Source organism: Stegodyphus dumicola, chromosome 9 (assembly GCF_044657685.1).
Source record: "Stegodyphus dumicola isolate Sdum_Otavi_A_Nest chromosome 9, ASM4465768v1".
NCBI classification, from domain to species: domain Eukaryota; kingdom Metazoa; phylum Arthropoda; class Arachnida; order Araneae; family Eresidae; genus Stegodyphus; species Stegodyphus dumicola.
This window is the reverse complement of record NC_140776.1, coordinates 157,852,030-157,864,842: the sequence shown is the minus strand read 5'-3', so window position 1 is coordinate 157,864,842 and position 12,813 is coordinate 157,852,030. Positions and strand designations below refer to the sequence as shown.

The 12,813-nt window shown below is 29.8% G+C and overlaps 1 long non-coding RNA gene across 1 annotated transcript; it reads left to right on the top strand.

Moving 5' to 3' along the window:
• Positions 1-6,818: 6,818 nt before the first annotated feature.
• On the top strand, positions 6,819-11,647 carry LOC118196716 (uncharacterized). Its single transcript, XR_004759454.2, has 3 exons — positions 6,819-7,059; positions 10,396-10,487; positions 11,357-11,647. It is a non-coding gene; the product is annotated as an uncharacterized LOC118196716 (long non-coding RNA).
• The last annotated feature ends 1,166 nt before the right edge of the window (positions 11,648-12,813 follow it).

The following is a 12,813-nucleotide window of genomic DNA, read 5'->3' as shown; positions in this document are numbered from 1 at the left end:
AAAGCTTTGGCTTTTATTTTATTTAATTATCACTAAACAAGTTACTTGACTTTTATTTTCGCAATCATTGGTTGTAGTCAGGACTTAATTTTTAAAATTAGAAGTGCTGGAGCTCTATGGAAGGCCATCAGAAAAGATGAATAAATAAATAAAAATAAAAAATAAATAAAATAACTATTACAATAATAAAATAATTAGCAACTAGAATATTAAATGATTATTCTTATAATTCAATAAGAATTTAAAGACAAATGAAAATTTAATTAATTCTTAAATTAATGATGAATAACTAAGTAATGAAATAAAATACCAGACATCGTCTTGTTTGGGGGCTATAGCTGAAATTGTAATTTAAGAACTAAGCCTAGCATTATCTAAATTAAGGCTTTTGATGAGCAAATAATGTACTGCTTACCAGAGTATAGATAGAAATTTGGTTATGTAGCCCATTCTTCTAAAACGACGTTTCGTCGCTGCCTTCCACCACCAATTCTCTTTTTTTTTTTTTTTTTTTTTTTTGTTTTGTTTTTTGTTTCGGTTTCGGTTTATTCGGTTACGGTAAAGCACACTAGGGCTTGCAGGATTTTTTAAAAGGAACTGACTCATATGCAAGTTACACACGGGGAAAACCACGAAAACGCCCGTGCAACTAGCCGTTAGCCGGAAATTGAACCCCAGACCGAACTATTAGTGTTCAGCGACTTTACCGCTCGAGCTCTGGTGGGCTCTTTTTCATTCACTGTTTGAAAAACAGATGTTCACTTTACGATAAAGTAAGCACCATTTTACTTCAATTAAAATGGGTTTAGACGATATGACTCTTACTACTTCAATCTCACTTAGCTTTTGATTTCTAATATTGATTCAATATTTTCTGTAGACAAAGTATTCTGATTAGAATAATGGATTTCAAACATGTTCAAAAGGTGTATCTGAATATAATTAGGTTTTTATAACATAGGGCCCATTTTATTAGTTTCACATAGTTCTAAAGCAATTGAACCAGAGTATCGCTGTTTTGAAAGAAAGTAAAAATGTGACAAATGTATAATGAACATTAATATACATATTTCATTAAAAGTAGTCAGCCTTTTTAAACGTGGCCGTCTATGCTTTTAGAGGATTTTTGGAGTTCTGTGCATTTGCTCTGGCATCTTAAAAAAGTGGTGTTCAATATCAACTTATGTTTATGTTCTCAAAAATACAGGTTTCTTTCAAAAAGCTACCTCTTAGAAGTCGTCAATAAATGATTCAGTATAGTTATTTTCTAATAGACCATAGAATAAATTTATTTGAACGTCAATTTAAAAATGGCTGCTTGTACTAAGAGTTAACAGCAATAAGACTCTAATTTTTCTTTCGCAATTAGCTGTCATGCCAGCTGAATTGTTTTCTGCATAATCTTTATCGTGTATAATTGAAATATTTAGCTATGCATTCAACAAATATACAACAAATGTAAGACAAATCATTAAAAAAATTAAAATTTGAAACATTAATAATAATTTTTCTGTTATACATAAAATAGTATTAATGAATGATGAATTTATATCATATTACATTTAAATCAAAATTTAAACTCCTATTCCTTTATAATAAAATGAAGAAAAGCTATAAAGTGAATTAATTTTAAAAAAAAAAAAATTTGTCATATACCTAAAATCTAAAAATGACGAATACTGAATTTTATGACTCACATAATAATAAATGCATATTCATATTGTAACAGAAATTTTGTTAGAAGTCTAGCATATGTATAGTTATTTGTGATCTTTTAAAACTGTTGTAACATGATGCATATTTATCATTATCGTGAACCAAAACAGTATGCTTTACATCCTTACAAATATACGTGATAGATTTTAATATTTATTTCTGCATATACTTACATTTCCCGATACACGAAAGCAAGTTAAGCAGATTTTTGTTGTATTAAGCAGATTTAAGTTCTCTTTTTTTAAGTAAACAGCAGATGTACATTGAGCAGTGATCAACTGATATATTTCTTAAATGATTTGGTTTAGTTGATTATGACAAAACACACTGGGGCTATGTGCCTAAGAGGAAGAACGCCTTCGTAGAGCACTTTCTTAGGAAAGCTCGCTCGTATGGTACGTGGTAAGCTGCCTTGTAAGCTGGTATGGGAAAAAAACCACGAAAACGCCTATGAAACCAGCCCGTTCGCCTGAGATCGAACTCAGGTCGGAACTACCAGTGTTCAGCGATTTTACCGCTCGACCGCTGGTGGGCCATTTCTTAAATGAATAAAGGTATACTCATAGCATTATGAGTGCTAGTAAAATACAGTTTCATTTTGTGATTTGCTGAACAAAAAAAAATTTAACATAACAGAAAGAATTTTGGAAATACTGAGTAACTACTATCTACTCTGTAAACGTCTCTTCTTGTGGCAAAATCTTTCATTGCAGCTTCGTTTCGGTGTTTCAGTACTAGTAAAATACAGTTTCATTTTGTGATTTGCAGAACCAAAAAAATTTAGCATAACAGAAAGAATTTCGGAAATACTGAGCTACTAGTATCTACTCTGTAAACTTCTCTTCTTGTAGCAAAATCTTTCATTGCGGCTTCTTTTCGGTGTTTCAGTACTAGTAAAATACAGTTTCATTTTGTGATTTGCTGAACCAAAAAAAATTAGCATAACAGAAAGAATTTTGGAAATGCTAAGCTACTAGTATCTACTCTGTAAACTTCTCTTCTTGTGGCAAAATCTTTCATTGCAGCTTCGTTTCGGTGTTTCAGTACTACTAAAATACAGTTTCATTTTGTGATTTGCTGAACCAAAAAAATTTAGCATAACAGAAAGAATTTTGGAAATACTGAGCTACTAGTATCTACTCTGTAAACTTCTCTTCTTGTGGCAAAATCTTTCATTGCAGCTTCGTTTCGGTGTTTCAGTACTAGTAAAATACAGTTTCATTTTGTGATTTGCTGAATCAAAAAATTTAGCATAACAGAAAGAATTTTGGAAATACTGAGCTACTAGTATCTACTCTGTAAACTTCTCTTCTTGTGGCAAAATCTTTCATTGCAGCTTCGTTTCAGTACTAGTAAAATACAGTTTCATTTTGTGATTTGCTGAACCAAAAAAATTTAGCATAACAGAAAGAATTTTGGAAATGCTGAGCTACTAGTATCTACTCTGTAAACTTCTCTTCTTGTGGCAAAATCTTTCATTGCAGCTTCGTTTCGGTGTTTCAGTACTAGTAAAATACAGTTTCATTTTGTGATTTGCTGAACCAAAAAATTTAGCATAACAGAAAGAATTTTGGAAATGCTGAGCTACTAGTATCTACTCTGTAAACTTCTCTTCTTGTGGCAAAATCTTTCATTGCGGCTTCTTTTCGGTGTTTCAGTACTAGTAAAATACAGTTTCATTTTGTGATTTGCTGAACCAAAAAATTTAGCATAACAGAAAGAATTTTGGAAATGCTGAGCTACTAGTATCTACTCTGTAAACTTCTCTTCTTGTGGCAAAATCTTTCATTGCAGCTTCGTTTCGGTGTTTCAGTACTAGTAAAATACAGTTTCATTTTGTGATTTGCTGAACCAAAAAATTTAGCATAACAGAAAGAATTTTGGAAATACTGAGCTACTAGTATCTACTCTGTAAACTTCTCTTCTTGTGGCAAAATCTTTCATTGCAGCTTCGTTTCAGTACTAGTAAAATACAGTTTCATTTTGTGATTTGCTGAACCAAAAAAATTTAGCATAACAGAAAGAATTTTGGAAATACTGAGCTACTAGTATTTACTCTGTAAACTTCTCTTCTTGTGGCAAAATGTTTCATTGCAGCTTCGTTTCGATGTTTCAGTACTAGTAAAATACAGTTTCATTTTGTGATTTGCTGAACCAATAAAATTTAGCATAACAGAAAGAATTTTGGAAATACTGAGCTACTAGTATCTACTCTGTAAACTTCTCTTCTTGTGGCAAAATGTTTCATTGCAGCTTCGTTTCGGTGTTTCAGTACTAGTAAAATACAGTTTCATTTTGTGATCTGCTGAACAAAAAAAAAAATTAACATAACTGAGAGAAAAATTTTGGAAGAAATTTTATCTCGAGTCTTCACAGTAATTCGCAATTGCTAAATCATGTAATGCATATGGAATTTTCCTTTAAAAAAAAAAATAAATAAATAACCAAAAAAAGTGACTGAAAATGAGGCATATGGAGCAGGAATTGTTATATTCCTGTTCATTTCTCCAGCTGATTTCCAATAACTTCATTATATATTTATAGTTAGGGTAAAATAAACAGTAGTCTAATCGTATTTGGCTCACAGTTACGGCTGACGCTTCCTAACTGAAAGGTATCACTTATTCTTTCTTATGCACATTAAAACAACTCTAGTGCTTTAAAAAAATTTAAAGCAGTCTCTAGACGTTACACGATAAATAATGGACATCTTTTAATTTTATTGATAATTTTTTAATTTTCACCTCAAGATAAGATGTGATGCTATTTTGTGACACGTAGCAGTCAAAAAGCGCATACTTAAAAAAAAAAAAAAAAAAAAAAAAAAGCAACACAAAGTCCTACATACACGAAATTTTGTAAATTGCCATAAATTATTTACAAAAGAATATTATGCCCCATTATTATATAATTTTTACCGTAATTTTCTATGAAACATCTTTTTAATAATTAATAATTTTTAACCTTTGAACAGAATTAAAAATTTTTTTTTCTAAATACAGACAGTGACGAAATAGTCATTTTATATTAGACAGTATGGCCTAGTCTAAATCACGTTTTTTTTCTTTAATATTTTTTGAAATTTTTCTGTTTATCAGATTGTCACAGTTGGTCTGGTTGGTTATTTGATTTTAGCGAAGGACTTGCTAGGGCTATCTCTCTAAGACTAGGGATGTCTTCATGGAGCACTTCCCAAGGGAAACTTTCTCCTACTCACGTTGCACATGAGGAAACTATGAAAACGCGCATGCAGCCAACCCATTCGTCTGCAATCGAACTACCAATTTCAGCGAATTTACCACTCGGCCGCTGATAGGTGACTGTCTTAAAAGAGTGACGGATAAAAGAGTTTCCACTGCATATAAGATCTTCATCAGGCCAAGAAAAGTCTGTCAAAAATTGCTATTCTACCTCTAAATTGGAATTAAGTAATAATTAAAAAACAAAAAACAAATTGGGAAAATTGCCTCGTTATAAACAAAATTTTTAAAAGTGCTTCAAAATCAGTAGAACACCTTTTTGTACGACTCGTATTATTGTTTAAAATATTTAATAATATTTCTTATTTTGATTAAGTAATAGTAAAAAAGTATGATTTGTTTATTTATTTATTTTACACTCTAAATCTCGCAGAGTGGGATTTGGAGGGTGACAGCAGTTTTCGCTCCGTTTCGTGTCAAACAACGCAAATTTACTGTCTTGGTAGCAGAACATGTTTCCCACTTGCAATAATAACCTTGGGGAAGGGAGTGAATTGAAGGAGCAGGACGACCCCCTGTCTTGTCATCGTCCACCCAGACTGACCAAACAAGTTTGCTAAGCCAAAGAACGTTATGGATGGTACTTTTTGTAAATAATTCTTAACATTATTTTTATTTTTGAACAATTTACACAAAGCTGTCGAATTTAATTATTTAAATTTAGTTTTGCATGCATTCCTATTTCAAATAGGAAGAACAGCGGTGGAAAAAAAAAAATGCATACTAAAGTTTTGATTTTTTTTATAACACAAGTGTGTAAATTATTTGGTAGTATTGGAAGAAATAAAAACCGTATACTTTACTGAATTTTCTATTGAACTCATATCGTTTTCAGCTTCTAGTAGTTTTTAATAGATTTTTAACTTTCATTTTTTATAAATTCTGCTTATAGTTTGTGACAATAAAATTCACTTACTGTTGCAAAGCTGAATTTTTCCAAAATATAAATACTAGCACTACCTGGGTCATATCAGCATTCTAAAACTTATATTTTTGCAAATATGTTGTTATTCTCGAGAGTGTAGGTGTAACTAAGGCCTCTTGAACATTCAAAAGTCCGGGAGGCCAATAGAGCTGCTAAGACGGCTTTCCGTTTACGATTTAAAAAAAATCTTGCATTCTTTAAAAAAGACTGAAAGCTTCAGATTTTAAATTACGTCCAAAGGGGCATTTTTTTAACATTTTGTGTGTTACCTTTATTTATTAAATATCACGTTCTTCGCACTTAAACCATAAAAACATTCAACAGCAATCTCGCAAAATAATTTTAAAATGAACATATCTTTAGAATTTCCAATACAGAGTCTCGCGAGCTGGAGATATATATATATATAATTTTTTACTCGTACAGTCTTGCCATTGCTCGCTTTGAAATCGTTTACTTGTTTACTTTGTTAATCAAAAATTCGTTGAAGTATTACAAAATATTAAATAATAAAGCAAATAATAAAACCAATTTCAAATTCAAATTAGGGCTTCCACATGCCCATATTCTATGGAAGATTACCTTATTCAAATTTTGTTGGCTCTAGGTACCGTTGTTTTATTACAATGCGAGAAACATACATACATTCATGCAGATTCTTCATTATTTAATTTCTTTAAATATAATGTTTGGTGGCAGCAATTTGAAATGAAACATATCGGGAATATGCAAAATGCAAAATATATGCAAAATGCTAAAACGAAATTAACAGTCCTTCTGGGAGAATTGCCCCTTTGGACTAAAAGAAAAACTCAGCTATTTAAAAAAAATAATAAGTTTTGATTTTCTGATGACAAACTGAAAGCTATTGTATTATTAAATATTCCAGGTAATTCGTGCAGATAACTATTTAATGAGAATTCATTTTCAATCAAAGACCAAGCATAAAATTTTAGTACCTTGTCCCATTCTACATAGGTTCTATATTCCTAATACTTGTGCCACAGCAAATTGTCAAATTTATCTGCCCCTTGTCTTTTTTTTAAACTGTAGCACAATAAAATACTTTTTTTTCAGGAGGCGTTACATGATAGTTCAAAATTATCAGATTTTTATAACTGCAAGAAGTTCCCGAAGATGCTGTTAATGTCCTAAAAGGTAATTTTATTTTCTACTCTGTTTTAAATTAAAAACTATACCTAGTCCGGATTTTTGAAAATTCCAGATATTCAGTTGACTTTATATGCTATATACATGTATTTATTTTTATGCTAAATATGTATTTACTGACAAATATACGTATATGCCAATATATAATATGTACACCAAATGTTTATTTCTTTTAATGCAAATAAGAAAATTAAAAAAAAAAACAGTATTTATTTCTAAAAAATGTAAGGCATGTTTTTTTCAGACTTAATTAAATAGTAAAATTCGTTTATGTCTAAACATTTTTATTTCAACTGAAACAAAACGACTTTTTATATGTAAGCCATAAAACCTAAATGTTTGATGCATTTTTATTTTATAATATGAAAATTAAGCAATATTGCCTTATATTTGTGGCAGCGCCTATCATATTTAAAAAATTAACTTATTTTATTAACAGATAATAGAATGCACAATTAAAAAACAGCTTCCCCTCCCTTTTATTGCGGGAGAAACCTAATTCGACGGGTTATTTTTATTTATTTATTTCCCCCTTCTAAGAAAACTTATCAGGCATACTTTCAAAATTGTCGAAATATATACTAATTTAAACGATAATTCTAAAATGATTCATAGATTAATTCACATACATCAACTCAATAGTTAGAAAATTAAACTAATGACATTTATTTATTACTTTTCAAGATTATTGCCTTTTCATTTCAATTAGTTATTATATCTTCTAGTGATATTAAAATGAGTGAGGATCTGATGAAGTAATGTTCAAGATAATATAATTGTTTACATTAGCAAAAGTTATTGTTGTATCAAACAAGTCTTATAAACCTTTTCTTATCCACAGTCCTTTAAAGTAGGAAAGAAATGTAAGTAACCTGATTTTAATAAACTCATATGCATTCATTTTCTGGTTTAGATAGGATTTAAAGACTCAAGTAACACAGCTTGTTTACATTTTCAATAACTAAGTTATGTGAACACTGTTAGAGGTGTAGCCAGAGTTCTTGCTGCCTCACTCAGTGCACAATAAAAAGTCTATAAAATGTCAAAATGATATATATAAAAACAAAATATCTGGGTTTATTTTTGAAATAAAACATTAATTCTAATACCGTAAAGTACTATTTTGTTTGTTTTCCTTATACACAAAATCATTAATAGTATTCTAAAAGTTTGATTTACTACTCTATCAGCTGATTTGTAGACAGTATGGTAGAATTTCTCAGTCTTAGGTGTTTTTTAATCCATTTGTACTTTGCAAAATTCTTCTCGCAACAGTCATGAAAAAAATTTACAGATGTATATCAGTATTTGGAACTGCATTCTGAAATTTTATGAACTGCAGAAGTTCAAAGTTACCATCCTTCCACCTGCCTTCGAAAACACTACCGCAAAGAATCCAGTAAATGTAAACGCTGCAAAAGCACAAAGCTGGTAGAATTCTCTTGCGGCCTCCTCGCTTTCTTTCGCTGCTGTTCAAAATTTATTTGCATGTGTCATTTTTTCTCAATTTATTATTATTTTGTCTGATTTCCGTGCTATGTTTCCTAAAAGTGATTTTAAAGTGTTTGCAAAGAAAATTTACAAAACTGCATACTCGAGTACTTGTCTCGGCATGAAATTAAGCATAATGGTTGAGATACAGTCAAAGAACTATTAAATTGCGTTTAAAGAATGTTTCCTTCTAAGATAATATGTTGCCGAAAATTTTCTTAACGGAACAGTTTTTGGAACAATTTTGAGAAAATGGGGGAAGGCCAAATTGATTTCAGTAACTAATATTTACTTTATGTAAATTTTACTTACGTATGCTTAATATTATATTTCTTGCTGCTCATTCAGAGTCGTACCTAGGGTTTTCAGCGCCCAGGGACAACTGAAGATTTCGCGCCCCCTACTGCTTCCCAAGGATGGAAAACATTTAATTCTAAAATGCCGTAACATCAGTTTGGCGCCCTTTGGATCCTGCGCCCGGGGACAGATGCCCCTTGCCCCCCTCTAGCTACGCCCCTGCACTCATTTTAATTTATATGCCCTAAATACCATGTTTAACAGGCTGTTTACTTACAAATGCCTAATATCATGCTTTTTCTCCGAACATTAATGCACATCCCCTAAATATTACCCACCAGCGGCAAAGTCGCTGAGCACTGGTAGTTCGGTCCAGAGTTTGAATCGCATGAAGGAGCTGGCTGAATGGACTTTTTTGTGGTTTTCTCCATGTGTAACGTGTATACGAACCAGTTTGCCTTACAAAGACCTCCACGGAGGCATCCTTCCCATTAGGCAGATTTTTGATGGCATGTCAGCAACTAAAGGACAAATAAAGGCTTTGAAAAGCTGTCAGAATTTTATCGAAGCTGTCGAAATTATGCTTGGCAGTAGACTGGATCAAGCTCTGAATACAAAAACAGGTCAATTTGAAACCAAAATTGTAAAAGAAACATTTCAGTATGTTTCAGTCATAAAAACAATTGAAATGGTTTTGTCTAATAGCCATGTAAGAAATTGTATAGAAACTGAAACAATTTCTAATGATAGACATTTAAAAAACAGTATTCATCTTTTTATGTCCCAAGAATTTTGAAATATGTGGAAACAAAACGCCCTGATCTTCTGATACCAAGTATTGCTGATTTCAGTGGTAAAAATCTTTAAAAATTCAACTAGGATTATAAATGATAGAATTTAATTAGGATTATAAATGATAGAATACTTTAAAACTTTTCTTTGTTTACTTTTTAATTACCTAGAGTAAAGTAATTTTGCATCTATTACTCACATTGGTCTTTATTCTTAAATGGCTTATAGTTTTTTCCTTCTGGCTCTTAAAGATAAGCGGTAAATGCATGTGCCTCTAGTGCCAAAGGCCTTTTTAATGATACTTTTGTAATCATTATGTAATAAACGTGTATATATATATATATATATATATATAGATAGATAGATGACCTAAAAGCATTAGTTTTGCTCACAGAACTTTTGCTCAGCTAAAATTATTGGAAAGAAAGAGGGAAAAAGGTTTTATTCATTATTAATGAGTAAATATTTGGCATAAGTCTATGCATAAAAAATAATTTCATATGCTTAGCTATAAAATTCTTTTCATAGGATAATATTTTTAGTTTGCAGTGTATGTATATGTAAATAAGCTATTGATACTATATGTAAGTGAGCTGAGCTGCATATACTTTGAAATTTGCTACATATTCTATCTTGAAAGGTTCATGTGTGATATTTTTATAGTTTCAATTAATTACTACATTTCACATGCAATTTTTATCCAGTATATGTCTTTTATATATACTTCTATTTTTATTTTTGTAGGGTAAAGGCAAAGCAAGTATTTTAGCATCAGGTTGTTATTTGAAAAAAAAAAAAAAAAAATCCAAATTCTGCACTTCTAATATTTGCTAAATGTAAGTATTGAGGAATTTTGATATGCTTTGCACTAACTTTCATTTTAAGAGGGCAGATTATATTAAAATGAGCCATTTTACAGCAGTGAATGTATTTGGCCTCATGTGGCTAAAATTCATCTTCTCAGGCTGCTTTCGACTATTGTACCCACAGATGATGCATGGTCATTTAGCTAATTTCTGTAGAATTGGAATTGCATTGATTTGAATGTCACCTACATACTAGCAAATATTTCGAGAGAATAAGATGGTTTGTAATATGTGTGATGCCTTTATATGGTCTAAATCTAAAGCATGACACTAATCATATATATGCATGTATATACAGTGAACATAGATTTTTTTTTTTTTTTTTAAACTTGTAAAGTGATGGAAAAATTGCTTCAAGGTGAAATTCAAAAGATACACTTCCAGCCAGACTATAGCGATCATGAAATCAAGAACAAACATCTTTACAATAACAATAGTTTATTGTGAACAATAGTTTATTATGAAGGGATGATACTTGTTTTCATAAGGAAAAGACAGACTAATTCTCCATATAGTTTGTTCTTTTTACATTTTTATGTACATTATTTATTACATTTTTCATTAAGAAGCAACGCACAGATAGACTATCCTATTTTATATTTGCATCAATATAATATTTACATATTCCTATATGTATTTATACTGCATTTTTACAGAAACTAAAAGCAAAAGACCTCTATGTGAATATAATTACTATTACTTATTTTTGAAAGAAGAAAAAATTTTCTGGCGATATTTTTTAATTGGAAAGATAAACTTTCTAGTATGGCTCATTGGTATTTGACTTGTCCTAATAGATAGGTAATGGATGTATTCTTAATAAAGAAATTTATTTTCAGGGAATAGAAGACATGGAATCTCTTGGACCAGCTCAGAATAAACAGCCCATTATAGTGTGTATTACAAGTTCATTCTATATTAAAGCAGTAAATCACTTAAAAGCATGCCCAAACCATGCCATGAAGGCATTTGACATTCTATTTAAAACTAATTTTGTATTTAGCGTTCAATATGCACATACATCAACAAATTTTTATAATTTTGTGGCAAGCCTTTTGTATAATGTCAGCACTCCTAGAGCTTGTGTGGACTCTTTAAATACATGTTCGAGTCTGAATTTATTGCATTTTGTACATGAATTACATTTCATATTTTTAATGTCATTTTAGTGTCATATTTTCCATTTTTATATATGTATATATATGTACATATATTTCCTAATAAAGAGTTTTTCATGCAATGCTTGTTTTCAATTATATTTAAAATACTTTGTTCATTGAAATTATTATAATTCTGCAGTTATGGTAATGATTCCTATTCGGATTTAATCAATAAATGAAATACATAATAATTTTCAGCAGAATTATGAAAAATGAATTTTTAGCTTACACATGTGAGCTATAATCCATATTATTTCACTTTAAAATTTACTTTATTTTTCCCAAATGAGACTTGGAATTAGCATATATAAAAATAAGTTATAGTCTAAAAGTATATGTAAGCATTTATTCACCTGTAATGATTAATGTATAGGAATTTGTATGCATATAACTTCTCAAAAATAGAAAGTGTAACAAGCTAACTGAAGATTTTAGACTTTATTCATAATTTGGGGTAATAATTAATTTTAAGCTCTTCATAATTATGTAATAAGAAATAGAAACATTTCTTTTGCAATATTTTGTGCAATATATGAAGCTAAAAACAATAGCATGAGAGTATTTTATGGTTACTTATTTTATGAATCTCATACATTAAAAATAAAGCTGAATAGTTTTCATGTAAGGGAAATTAAATTCGCATTTGTTTCTTACTTCAATGTATATTAAAATTTATTATTCGATTTTTTATGCATATTATGCTCAAGTAGACAAACTACTAGTAACATAAATTCACAAATTGTATTAATATAGTCACTTATAAGTAGCATTTTAAGAAGTTAAATCTATCAGATTATGATACAGGTTTACTGACACATATATATATATATATGATCAGCTGTTCTAACACATTCAAATTTTCATTATAAAATTTGTCAAGAACTATTTTTAATAAATTACTTTTCCAACTAGAATGATTATTTAATGGAAAATTTAGCTTACAATTTACATGATTACGTGCCCAAATCTTGTGAATAAGCATAATTTGCTTTTTTAAATTAAAATATGTATACAAAATTTAGAATGTATATCACTATATATATATATATATATATATATGATTCATCTAAAATGATTTTTTTTAAATTTCTTTTATGAAACTAAGCATTTTTTGATTTCTCAAATCAAATTTTGAA